The sequence below is a fragment of the Ambystoma mexicanum genome, chromosome 5q, assembly GCF_040938575.1.
Source record: "Ambystoma mexicanum isolate Mex_15411 chromosome 5q, UKY_AmexF1_1, whole genome shotgun sequence".
Taxonomy (NCBI): domain Eukaryota; kingdom Metazoa; phylum Chordata; class Amphibia; order Caudata; family Ambystomatidae; genus Ambystoma; species Ambystoma mexicanum.
The window spans coordinates 1324523526-1324537150 of NC_090933.1; the positions used below are offsets into that span (position 1 = coordinate 1324523526).

The window sequence follows — 13625 nt, forward strand, 5'->3', positions numbered from 1 at the left end:
GAGAAACGGGTCAAGTTTCCTCATCAGGTCGGCATGGACCTTCTGTACTGTTAGATGCGCAGTACTCTCTAAAGTCGTCATATGTTCTACAAGAGAAAGAATGTCCCCATAAACCAATGGCGGGACCAGTGCTAGATGACCATTAATCCACGTGATATTACACTGGGCATGTCCCACAAAAGCCAGTGGAACACTCATGCCAGTAGAATCAGTCGCTTTCAATACCCAGAACGGCTCTTAGGACCAGCACCAGCAGACGATGGTCACTCTCGCTTCCCTTGTGTATGTATAAATTAGCTACAGATAGCCACGCCTCTACATTTGCCAAGATACAGTCTACTTTACTGCGCGAGTGGACATTAACAAATGTCTCAATGGCCAGCATATCCCCAGGAAAATAGCCATTACAGACCCTAAGGTTAACACCCCCTACCCCCCGTCCCATCAGCAAAATTGCAGCCTCCTCCGCCAGCAGATACTGCCTCTTTGGCTGGACTGAATTTATAGCATGGATACCCCAATGGCGATCCTCCTCCTCCATTATCTCCACCATGCTGTCTAAAGGCTCGTATTGCAGATGACAATCCCCCCAGTAAAATAGGGCGGTCATGCTGGCCCTGGGTGCAGGAATCCCATACACGTCATACCCCTGGAGGTGGGGGGCTTAAAAAAAAGGTACAAATAAAACCAAGCCATTTGTTGTCCACCAAATGTTTGATAACACCAGCAACATACCAAGATAGGGCGCGCACTCCATGCCAGTGTTGTACGATGGATCCAATGGGTGACTCAACTTTATCATCCTTCTGACCCAGGATATCCTGTTTAACCAAAACATCAGCCTTAGGCAACATAGGACTGGGGTGTCCGCCCCCTCAGTGTACACGGTACTGGGGGGCCCGCTTCCCCACAAAACCAGCAGGTCCCCCAACTGTTAATGAAAGTTGCTCCATTCGGAGCCCCAGCGTACCAGCACCATCCATCCCTCTCTGGGGCATTCCAGCCGCAGCAAGGCACAAGGATCACCTGTCAAAGACAGGCTCAGTCTTGTGGCCTCACATCGTTTAAGTTGGGGGGAACCTCTAGGTTGGGCATATCACAATGGCAATATAATCGTACAATAATTGAAATTCACAAATATCTGGAAGTCCACTAGTAGGGCACTCGTGAGTCTGTGGTTCTTGCAGGCGATCGCCTGGGAGTTTTTGGGATTGTATTTAGTAGGCCCTGTGCCAAAGGTCCTTTTTTGCCACGGAGCTCCATAAATAGAAGTCGAAATAATATGGAGACTGTCCTAATTGAAATTGGCAGTAACTGGAAACAGCTGTGCCCGCCTGTATCCCATTCATCCATACCACCGTTTGTCCGACCCAAAGCAACTCTTCTTCCCGCCTCCCTCGTCCAGTTGCTCTTTTGGCGGTGATAATTTGATTGAAGTTTCAAGATCATGCTGTTGTAGGGCTCTCTGCTGGTTTATAGTGATTGCTTCGAATGCCTTAGCATCTAAAATAAAAGCAGCCAAAAAAAGCATCGAATGCATTTTTTCTGCATTAGTTTTCCTCATTTTTTTATGGGGGGGGGGGGTGGGTTCCCACCAACCCCCGTTTTTGTACCTCTTAAAACCCATCATAATTAAAATAAAACCTTACCTTTAAAAAAAATGCATTTGATGCTTTTTTTCAATGCTTTTGGCATTCAATGCTTTGTATTCGATGCAATGACTGGATACCCTCTCTTCTCCATCAATAAAGCATCTTGCATCATCCTGGGGTCAGCTAGTTGGACATCATAACCCTACCTGTGAACCCTGGCAACCGTTCGCATACCACTAAGTCGCTCCCAGTTATGGAAAGGCATCCCTTTTGGGCCGTACCCAGTGGATTACGTTATTCACTAGGCCATCTTTATTTAGGTTCATGTCTCTGGCTCGGCAGTTTGGGCACATTCACCTTCAGCCTTCAGTTTGCGTCCCATTATCCTTCCGTAAGTGTGCTACAGCGAACACAGCACCGCTACAACCATCACATTGCCAAGAGCCACGTGCCCCCCTTTTCCCCTCCATCCCACTGTTGCATACATCCTTACTGCTTCTTGGCACAAACAGGTTACCAGTGCCGACAGTAATAGGACCTGAAAGAGGTAGCCTGAAATCAAAAGGAACATGTGGACTGTTTAAACTATTGATTATGGGTGAAACAATTTGACATGTACTGGCAAAATGTAGAGAAAAGGGATCATTATACAGGTCAGTCCTGGGATGATGTAGGGAAAAGGGATCATTACACAGGTCTGTCCTGGGGGGATGTAGGGAAAAGGGATCATTATACAGGTCTGTCCTGGGGGGATGTAGGGAAAAGGGATCATTATACAGGTCTGTCCTGGGAGGATTTAGGGGAAAAGGGATCATTATACAGGTCTGTCCTGGGAGGATGTAGGGAAAAGGGATCATTATACAGGCCTGTCCTGGAAGGATGCAGGGAAAAGGGATGATTATACAGGTCTGTCTGGGAGGCTTTGTTAATCGTTATGACAGTATCAGAGATGACAGTTTCTGGCAGCACTGCTTGAAAACCGAGAAGGTGGCACTGCACGTTGCTTTACACTGTGTATGGAAGCTGATGATTTATTAAGAAAACAGAATGATTTATCATCTTGCTCAGAATTAGCCTGAATCAATGGAAAAACAAATGTTACGGTCAAAATGTTATTTCAGCTGCTCAAGTAGGAGCCATTGTGAATATTGCAGAAAGTTATGCTACATCATTAGTGATGAATTGCTCTTTAGATTCAATGGAAATTAATGTATACATTAGTGATTTGTAGTTTTATGAGGAATTGTATTACATCCATGTTTTGTAATCATTTTTATATGTGTAAAGTCTAACATGAACTGATCACATGAATACATTATTTCATAAGAAGGGTACAATTGTTTTTTGTTTCTTTTAAAAGCAGCATTTGTATTTTATTTATTGAGCGCTTACAATAGTACAATAAAAACGAAACACGATAACAAAAATCAATGATCAAGGCTGATTAGAGGAAAGAAAAATCAGATAGGTGACCTGAAATGTCCAGATAGAATGAGGTACAGGATGCATGGATAGAATGTGGAAGAGCGTTCCAATGGTTGGGTGCAAGAAGAAGAAAAGAACGGCATCGGGAAGCACAAGGCGGCCAAGGAACGACAGGCCAATGAGAGGACAGAAAACCGGCAGCCATTTTGAGCAAAGCTCCCAGGAGAGCAACACAAAAATATGTATTTCCCCTCATTGGCCACCACTGAACATACATCTACCTATGAACGAATGCCGGCAGGCGTAGCCGACACGCCTCCAAGACATCCACTAAGGCACCCGACCCGAGCCAATGCCTCACTTCCCCCTTTGGTAGAGCTGGAGCTCGCGCCACCCTTGGGCGTTGCAGAGGAGCCCCTCCGAACTCCATCAGGCTACCACGATGCCAAGGTAAGGCAGAGGATCACCACAGACATCCTCCTGCTTTCCTGCATCCCTTTCTACCCCTCGTGCGCGTCGAGCAGGCAGCTCCGTGCATTCATTGAGGGAAATAGCAGCTCAAACAGCTGACTTGCTTCCAAGTTACACACTTGGATTGTATTCAAAACGCCGTAGAACCCACGAGATTTCCATCATTCAAAGATGGCCGTCGCCACTCCTCGCTAGCTTGCCTGACCCCAGGCCCCCTGATGCCACCAACCCCCATTGGCCACCACTGAACCTACATCTACCTATCAACGAACGCCGGCAGGCGAAGCCGGCACTCCCCCAAGGCACTCACTAAGGCACCTGACCCGAGCCTGACCAGAGTCTACTGAGTCAGAGGCAAGGACCCCTGCATCTCTGGCCCGAATCCACGCCGGCCCACAGCCACTTCCGCACTCCTGGCGCAGTAAGCACCCGCCGCATTCAATGCACCGCCTATACCTAACCCCTCTTACAGCCAATGTACATTGCAGCAGCATCAAACTCTTACAGCAGGACTCATTATGCTGATACGCCCCAACACTATAACTACATGCCACCCATGACGTTTACTAGCTAACTGTATTTTTGGCTAATACTCGCAGTCGCCAACATGTACTACTCTGTTGTATGTCTGTGTCACTCTAAAATCTAGTGCTGCGCTAATTTGCAAACATATGCTACCTTGAATCTAAATGCTAATCTGCAAACCTATGCTATTCTGATCCTTGGTGCTACTCTGTATCTAGGTGCTACTCTGTATCTAGGTGCTACTCTGTATCTAGGTGCTACACTGTATCCAAGTGCCACTAAGTGATCCTATGTGCTTCTCTGGTCCTAGATGCTCTGCATTTGCTACCTTGAATCCAAATGTCAATCTGCAAACCTGCGCTACTCTGAATCTAGGTATTACTCTAAATCTAGGTGTCACTCTGTATCTAGGTGTCAATCTGTATCTAGGTGTTACTCTGTATCTAGGTGTTACTCTGTATCTAGGTGTCACTCTGTATCTAGGTGTCACTCTGTATCTAGGTGTCACTCTGTATCTAGGTGTTACTCTGAATCCAAGTGCCACTAAGTGATCCTATGTGCTTCTCTAGTCCTAGATGCTTTGCAAACATATGCTACTCTGATCTTAAATGCTAGTCTGCTCATCTCTAGGTGGCCAACACTATCCATCTACACACCAAATGCACACACCGCATCTTACCCACCATACACAATGTTCCTCCCAGGCCTTTATTCTATACTACTGAGAATCGTTCTCCACCTCATTAATTCCGCATGCCTGCCCAGCCCACTTCTCAACCTGATCAGCCCAGGCACCACATCACCCACCTTCACTGAGCCTAGCTCCAGAATCATGCTTACCCTACTCTCTCCCCTATGCCTCTCAGACAGGCTGACCAGACTACGATCCAGACTCCCCAAAATACATGAGCCCAAAGCCAGGGACTCCACACAATCCAAACTCACAAACCGAACCTCCATTAGCACCTGCGCTAACCTTACGCTAAAAAAAAACAAACTTAAACACCCCTACACCACCACAACCACTAAGAAAGCGCTCATCACAGCAACCACCCATACCCCTGCCAAAACCAGTACCCCACCTATAAAAGCTGCTCTCATCAACGCTCGCTCCATAATTGCCCATGCCATGGACATCGCTGACCTCATCCTAGCTGAAGATCTAGACCTCCTAGCCATAACAGAGTACTGGCTCCATGCAGCCGCAGGCCCAGCCCTTTCGCTAGCCATCCCCATTGACTACACCATCATCCGAGCGGACAGAACTGATGCTAGAGGTGGAGGTTTGGCCATCATTGCCAGGACTTACCTTAACATCAGACTTAACTCCGCTACACACCTCCCATCATGCGAATCACTCACAGCCAAGCTACCCACTGCCAACTCCCAAACTATAACCATTCACCTGCTATACAGACCGCCTGGACCTCTGGGATCCTTCGAGGAAGACCTCAGTGCCATCCTTACCGACAACCTAAACAACTCTTCACAATGCCTCCTCTTAGGAGACTTCAATTTAGGTTACAAAGACCCGAAAGACAGTCAAGCCACCCTCATCAGTAACACTCTGTCTGAACTAGGCTTCACACAAAAAGTATCCAGTTCCACTCATAACAAAGGGAGAACCCTTGACTGGATAGCAGACTACAACTGTGCCGCATCGATCACTAACAACACTCCCCAATCCTGGACTGACCACCACCTCCTCTCCTTCTCTTTCGAGGCATCAAGCCCCATGTCCAACATGGTACTAGCAGCAGCCATCCCCACGAGAAGCAAAGAAAACATTACAGTGGAAAAACTGATCCCGCTCATCCTTCCTACGCTTAGCCAACTCCAAGACTCTAATCCTTATGACCTCATAGAAGGCTATAACAACACCATGCGCACAGCCCTAGACGCCATTGCACCACTGAAACTCCCAAAATGCAAACCAAAAAAGCACCTCAACCAATGGTTCTCCAGTCATCTTAAAACCCTTAGATCGGAAAAGCGTAAACTGGAACAAGACTGGAGACAGTCCCCGACAGTTCACAACAAACTACTGCTTAACAAAATAACGGGCAACTATAAAAAAGAAATCATAGAGGCCAAACAAGAATCCTATAACCAGAGAATCTCACAATCCAATTCCAGAGAATTATTTACTATTCTGAAAGAATTGGAAACACCGGTACTAATCCCAGATACCTGCATTAAGAATAAACAATGGTGCACCAGCGTCCAAAACACACTAAACAACAAAGTCACCGGCCTCCAAACTAAAATTAAAAACAAGAAAGACTCCCTCACCAAACTAACCAATCCCTTCAACGCCCACTCTAGCCCTACACCCCCACACCAGACACCCAACACCGCTCGCTTCAGCTTCTCCAAAGTCTCTACTCTCGAAGTAGAAAAAAATCATTCTTGGTCTTAAACCCTCCAATTGCAAAGGCGACCTCTGCCCCCCCACAAATCATTAAAGATGCGGCAAGAGACCTCTCGCCATTTATCACCAGACTCATCAATGCCTCATTCTCCTCAGGGACAGTCCCCAGCAACCTCAAAGAGTCCTGGGTCCTCCCTCTTCTCAAAAAAGCTTCCCTCGACCCGTCCATCCCGACCAACTACAGACCGATCACCACCGTCCCATTCCTGCTCAAAATACTAGACAAGACAGCATACCAACAAATTCAAAAATATCTTGAAACAAACCACCTCCTAGGCATAAAACAATCAGGCATCAGACCCCAACATGGGACTGAAACCACCCTGATAGTGTTACACTCACCTGACTCCCACGGAGGTGCTGGCCTGGTTCGCGCTGCTGTGACCTCTTCTAAGGTGATGCGCAGGGTTCGGAAGACGGACTGGACCGGGCCCCCAAATCTGGCTTGTCTGGCTCGCAGAAGTATCCTTCTGTAGGCGAAAATAGGGGATTAACTGTCTGCGGGGTAATGCAATCGGCCTCCCACTTTCACCTCTCACCCTCCTCGAAACCCTTCTGTGATTCCTCGTAGCGTCTCACCTTAGGGTCTGGAAGGACAAGCTCTCCATCCTGCTTCTGATGCAGGGGCGCTTTGGTATCCAGTTACTTCACTGGATTTTCAGATTGGTGAGAACCAAACTTGCTTGACCTCAAGGTAAGTTTTTTGATAAGAGGTTCCCCTTGTGTCCATGCATTAATGTACTAATGCTAGTGTCTTTTTCCCCATAGGGGCCGGGGTACGGAATGCCGGGGAACAGGCACCGACCCGAGATGAGAGGTGAAATCCTTGTAGAAATCAGGTAAGTCTTTAATGAGCGTTTTCTTTTGGTAATGTCTTTTCATTCGCTCATTAACGCTGATGTCTCTTTTTCCCCTTAGGGGCCGGGGTCCGGAAATGCCAGGATGCGGCACGGACCCGAAATGAAGAGTGAATGAATCAACAGGTAAGTCTTAACATCGAGATTTAGCTTTCCTTATTCCCTTCTCTCTCTCACCTTTTGTTCTTGTCTTTTTCTCCCTAGGCGCTGGGGCGTGACTGCGAATCCGGATGATCGCTGCTGAACATGGAGGCGCCCTGTAAAGGTGAGTGGAATGCAGCGCTGCAGCGATCGACGCGATGAGCTTTTAAATAAAAGTCTTCCTTTTCAGGATTGTCGGCGAGATGTCTCCGGGATGCGGCATTTACCAGGTAAGGACTTTTCCTTCTTCTGTTCTCTTCTTCTCTTCCTTTGCAGGTGATCCAGGATGCTGGCAGGCGTGGCAGAAGTCAGGATGCAGGAGTAGACACGGTGAGCGTCCAGCTGCTAGATGCAGAACAACGCGAAGCACGTGTGGCTGTTCGGGTGGGGTTTAAATAGCCTTGGAAGAAGTTCCAGGTATGTATCCTTCCTCCAATCAGGTATGTATCCTTCCCCGACCACGCCCAGATGGTAAATTAGTCCCACAGGTAAAGTAGTTCCTTTCAGGCCTCAAGGAGGCCGGGATCCTGCAGCATGGTCTGCATCAGGTAAGTGCACCCAAGCACTCCCATAATGAGCCTGGCGCCTATGGCACCAGGACTGATGTCTTTTATGAGCCTGGCGCCATAGGCGCCAGGACACTGTCCAAAGGGCCCCTATATGGGGTTGCTGGGTCCTTCCTTGGGGACTGGATGTCCGCTTTTGGGGACGCAGGGCTTGAACCGGCTCCCCGGGAGCGGGCATCATGACAGATAGATCTGAAAGCCCAAATAGACGCCCTTAGAGACAACGGGAAAACTGCATTACTACTCCTGCTAGACCTCTCCGCAGGGTTTGACCTAGTTGACCATAAAATCTCTGCAAGCACTTAGACTCAGCCGCCCACTTCTCCCAAGAAGCGATCAGCTGGATTGAGTCATTCCTCAACAACAGATCCATGCGCGTCTTCTCCTCATCTGCTGCCGCCGACCCCATCCCCATCACATGCGGAGTCCCACAGGGCTCTTGCGTCTCCCCCACTCTGTACGACGTGTTCACAAAGCCCCTGTTTGACGATCTAGATGGTCTGGGTATCACCTACACTAATTATGCCGATGATACACAGATCCTCATCCCACTGAATGGAGATTACAACCAGGATTTGGCCTTGGTGAACAAGGTGTATCTCATCATCCAGGCATGGATGGCTTTGCACAGTCTATGCCTGAATGATGACAAAACTGAACTCATCATCCTAGGTTCAACCTCCAACCTAACCAAACTCGACCACAACTACGCCACATTAATCATAGGCGGGAACCTAATCAAGGTTTCCAAAGAAGTGAAAACTCTAGGAATATACCTCGACTCCTCCCTTACCTTCCACAAACAGGTTAGCTCGATGGCATCCTCCACGGCCTACACATGTAAGCTTATAAGAGCAGCCAAACCCTTCCTTTCCACTCAGAGTTGCATTACACTAGCCAGAGCCTTGGTACTATCGAAACCTGACTATTGTAATGCCCTCTACATAGGAGCCAGCAAGCAAATCACCAACAAAATTCAGACGCTACAAAACAACGCTCTTAGGGCAGCGCTCAACATTCCCAGGAGGGAACACATATCCAACATCAGGAAATCCCATAACTGGCTCAGCACAACAGACAAAATCCTGCTTAAAGTAGCATCGCTCACCCACAAATGCCTGAACAACGCTGCCCCTCGCTACCTGGCAGACAGAATATGCAAACACATCCCCAACAGACCCGCCAGAACCCCCAACACTAACCTGCTCACTTTCCCTAGGTTCAAAAGCACCAAAATGGGCGGCAACAGCTTCCAGGTGAAAGCACCTCAACACTGCAACTCCCTACCACCATCTCTCAGAACACCCCAATCTTACTCACTTTTCAGACGCAACTACATCCATTGGATAAAGAACACAAACCATTAACACCTCTTACACCACACGGTTGCTTTACGCTCTGTATGCCTAAATTTGTAAAATATATGCTCTGTATGCCTATATGTAAATTTGTTAAATATATGTAATTCTCTATATATATATATGTACTGCATTATCTCCTTCCTGCCTGCCAAACTGCACACATGTCCTTCATTGTCACACTGCAATTATGTAATGCACTGTATAAGCAACCTGTAACCAAGCTTTGAATAACCTTGCTGCTCATGCGCCCTCATATCCTCGGGTCTGGTGCGCAATACAAATGAAAAAACTAAACTAAACTATATTTGCTGCCCATTTTCACATGCAATTGACTACATCATGATTTTACAGTGAGGCGAGTGTGAGAGATATTTCTGAAAACAAAATATATTGGTTCTAAAGTATTTACGTTCCTCCCCAGCAGATGGTACCATAACACCAACATCAAGTTACTCTGACCTAAAACCACGACTCTTAATGCTATATTTCACATAAAGGCTTTGACACATCAGTGATAAAGGCCTTAACGGATGAGGTCCATCCCTCGCCCCTTGTTAGGCAAGATTTGTATGCAGTTACCTCTTGGACCACTACACACAATTCTGTCTACAGGTGGAAGAACACCCAACACTTAGTATAAGTCTGTACCACACCCTTTTGGTAGCGAGCTGAGCAGCCAGGCTTATCTTAAATGATCTGTGAGCAGTAAAAGATGTTAAACAGTTGTCTGTAATTACAATCACTCAAATAGATTCTTACACAAGTTTTCTTGGCAAAACACTTCTTAATTTATTTTACAGTCCGTTCCAAAGCATTCACTAAGAAGAAGCAATTAATATCACACTCACATATAGTACAGTACTGTACTCCATGTTCTGAGGCATTTACACTACCATGAAGTAGGAGCAAAATGGCATTCAGGTTATTTTGATAGAGCAGTAAAAAGGCAAAAGTTATTAGAGAAATATACAGAAAGGATCACAAATCACAATGTTCTAAGATAGTTCAGAATATTTGAGTTTACCAGAAGGGCCAAAGTCAATGGGGTAAAAGTCTTGTATAGGATTCAACGGTTCTGGTTTCCAAACGTTCAAGTCCCTGTAAATGTTCTCAGAAGTAGTTTGCGGACAAAAGGATCATTTGAGGGGTCACAGGCTGATCAGGCCTGAAAGTTGCAAAAGTTGTATGAACTTTTGTCATGCGAGATAAATTATCTCGATCGGGTTTGCACAGTACCTTTTAAATGAAGAAAAGCTGTAGCTGAAGCTGGTGTTCCTGGCAGTTACTGCACATCTCGTTGTTCCTGTGCCTCTGTCGTGGGGACAGGCCCACAAGCTGGCAAAATATCGATTTAAGGTGGTAGTGCCTTAAAGTCCACAAGGTGGTTTCCTTCTCACTGGCTATCCGGTTTTCCACAGCACTCTGCAGAAAATTCTACCAGTATGGAGACGGTGTCCAAGTGGTTTACGAGTTGATTGGTCCCACCAACTCAAAGGGAGAAGTCGTCCTTGAAGGGGCTTCTCTGTCGAGGGAGTATCAGGCGATTCGGACCTGCACCAGGGCTTCACCGGGCAAACCAACGTCTTCCTTCAGCTCGTCTTCGGTTCTCTCGTTCCAGTGGTCGACTCTGCCTTCCAAGCCCCAGAGAACTGTCTTTTATCCAGTTTCCTCCCATTCATTCCAGCCTAGTTGTCAATCACCCAGCAGGGTGGCTGTCCTTGCCGGACAGCCAGCCGGCCAATCACGCCAGAGTGCATTCGGGTCTCCTAGGAGACTAAGCACAGTGAGTTTTCGGGCTCTTCCCTTACTTCCTGCCCACCCCAGACACTCAGGCGCCAGAGGCGGCCTTCAGTACTGAAGCCTGCCAAAGGCGATGGAACAAAGGGACCAAACCTGGTTTGGTGCACAGACAAACACTAGAAGGACCTTTCCAAATGGAAATGGTGAAAAAAATAAACCTTAGTCTGTTTTTACAGATAGGTCTTGGGTGCCATCTTGAAAAACATGGCTCCGGTGGATTTTAGCTACCGGAGCGTTTAAACGGTTCGCGGTCTGGAAAATCATGGTAATACCACTGGATGCTAACTGAATTTTCTAGACACAGGGAATACTAGGTACTAGGTATTCCCTCCAGCACTCAGCTATAAGGCAGGGTGGGCTGGGTCTAGGAATTTAAAAAGACTAGTAAAGTCAATTTAACTTTACATTCTCTGGGGAACAGTAGTTAATCCCAGAGAAGGTATTTAAACCTTGGGAGAGCCTGTAAGGCTTCCCTGTGTCACTGCACTGAGGGTGCTGTGTGACACACCAGAAAAGAAGATGCCTATGGAGTGAAGAGAAACTCCATAATCAAATAAAATACAGACAGTCCCAAAGGTTTAGCAAAAGAGCTGGAGGGCTCTAAGGTAGAGGGAATTGGCACATTTATGACAATTCTCCCCAACACCCCTCCTGCCAGGATGGTCCAATATCAGGATTTTAGATCCCTCACATAGCACATCACGCAGAGGTGTGGCTGGAGTGTGCACCTTGGCTTCATATCTGGCATGCCACATGTACGGATGTCTGTGTGCATGTCCACGACAGTGCTGCATGCAAGTTCAGTCAAGCGTGTTCCACATCAATGGTGTGTGTTGCAATGCATGATGTACACCAGCATGTGACGACGCACACATGTTTGCATGCTTGTGTCTGGACTTGGCCATGCGAGGGGTGTGAGACATGGATGCTTATGTCACCTTCATGGATATGCAAGGTGTACATGTGCGTGTGTCTGAGTAGCGAGTGTGTGACTGGTCAACACCATGGATGCATGATACATGAGCATCACGATATGTGATTGACTGACGTGGCCTAGTTGTCCATGAGTGCACTGTGACGGAAGGTCTACTGTCCGGTGAAGAATGTGCATGTACCATGATGCATGTGAGGTTCAGCCCATCTTCTGATGTTCCCGCAGTGCCTTGACATGGATGCAATCTTATGACTGAATCATGCTGCTGTGAGCAACAGTATCTGCAGGGTGTGAGCTGCGAGGACTTGATGAAGACCTAGGCCCAGTTGATGGAGCCACATCTTGGAGCTTCTCTCCCAGGGACATTTGTGGGAGAATGCCTCAAAGTGGGTCGTCATTAGGAATGCACACGGGATGCTAGCCAATACGGGGTCCCAACAATGCCAGTTGGTAATTTCATCCCATAACTGGAGACAAGAAGTTAATAAATAAGGGATACAGATATTTTCAGGAGGCTGCAATACTCGGATCACCTGACTTGCTAACCGTTCACGTACGTGTGCAAGTGGCCATGTCACTGCCCTCGACTCACCGTCCTTCACAAGAGCGAGGGCGACCGTTTCAAACACCTCATGTTGTGACCCCTCTAGTGGGTGGGCAGGCAAGGGGAGTGTGCGTCTGTCATACTTCCATCGACTCTACTGCATGCTCTCAATTCCCCCCGCCCCCCAGAAAGCTCATTCATTCATGCCTAGAAACAAAACAACACCCACCAAAGTGCAGATATGGTGGTCCGCTTCATTCAGCCCCTCCAGATTAAGGTTTTACTATCAATCCCTTGCTCCCCAGGTGATCAGCAAAGAGAACAACCAACACTAGATGTAGCTACCAATGTGCTTATTTAACTCACTTTTACAACTCCACTCCTCCGCCCCCTATAGAAAAGTGCTGAGATCCACCATACAGGTCCAATGGTGAATTACCAATTGAGTTTAAAAGGACGGCACAGAGGAAAGGATTAACATAACATAATATGTGTATTTGTAGAGTGCACCCCGCTCACCCACACACACTGGTGTATTTTGGTGTTATAGACAAAAGGTAACAGATGTTCATTGTTACACAACTCAGCGGCTCATTCTGTTAATCTTGGATGGAAGAAGGGCTGGGTGGACCTTCAGAGATTGAAGCCATTGACTACGAGATCACACACACACAAACATGGATCCTTCCAGAGAATGCACTAGTCCACTGAGACACCAGTTCCAGGAAGAGGCAGGGGGGAGGAATGGAGACAAGACAGGAGAGAAGGAGATATGAGGGGTCCAGGAACGCAGGGTGGGAGACTGGCCATCTCAGAAGCATAGAACAACCTGTGCAGACAAACAAACTACAGCAGTTACAGCATTTACCTTTTTGTGTCTGTGCTTCTTACAATGCACGTCGTATGAAGCATAGAACAACCTGTGCAGACAAACAAACTACAGCAGTTACAGCATTTACCTTTTTGTGTCTGTGCTTC

The 13625-nt window shown here is 47.2% G+C and overlaps 2 protein-coding genes across 2 annotated transcripts in view; one reads left to right on the forward strand and one right to left on the reverse strand.

The window, feature by feature from the left end:
- Nucleotides 1-13538, reverse strand: part of LOC138498513 (zinc finger protein 84-like) — a 57109-nt gene extending 43571 nt beyond the window's left edge. Inside the window, exon 1 of the mRNA XM_069622290.1 lies at nt 13516-13538. The gene's annotated coding sequence lies outside the window, so the exon portion shown is untranslated. The remainder of the gene's footprint in view (nt 1-13515) is intronic.
- Nucleotides 1-13625, forward strand: part of LOC138498512 (zinc finger protein 615-like) — a 1154252-nt gene that overhangs the window by 975436 nt on the left and 165191 nt on the right. The gene's annotated exons all lie outside the window — the stretch shown is intronic.